Source organism: Rhinoderma darwinii, chromosome 4 (genome assembly GCF_050947455.1).
Source record: "Rhinoderma darwinii isolate aRhiDar2 chromosome 4, aRhiDar2.hap1, whole genome shotgun sequence".
NCBI classification, from domain to species: Eukaryota; Metazoa; Chordata; class Amphibia; order Anura; family Rhinodermatidae; genus Rhinoderma; species Rhinoderma darwinii.
In genome coordinates this window covers 39,008,219-39,008,599 of record NC_134690.1, presented here as the reverse complement: position 1 = coordinate 39,008,599, position 381 = coordinate 39,008,219, and positions in this window count along the sequence as shown.

Here is a 381-nt window from a genome sequence, read left to right as displayed (position 1 = left end):
CTGGCCCCCAACGGGACCTACCTGCAATCACCCTGGAACTCTGGCTGGGCATGAGGATGCAGGTTGCTCCCGCTGCCCCCCCCACCGGGACCTACCACCAATCACCCTGGAACTCTGGCTGGGCATGGGGATGCAGGTTGCTCCCGCTGCCCCCCCCACCGGGACCTACCACCAATCACCCTGGAACTCGAGCTGGGCATGGGGATGCAGGTTGCTCCCGCTGCCCCCCCACCGGGTCCTTCCAGCAATCACCCTGGAACTCTGGCTGGGCATGGGGATGTAGGTTTCTCCCGCTGCCCCCCACCGGGACCTACCACCAATCACCCTGGAACTCTGGCTGGGCATGGGGATGTAGGTTTCTCCCGCTGCCCCCCCCACCGG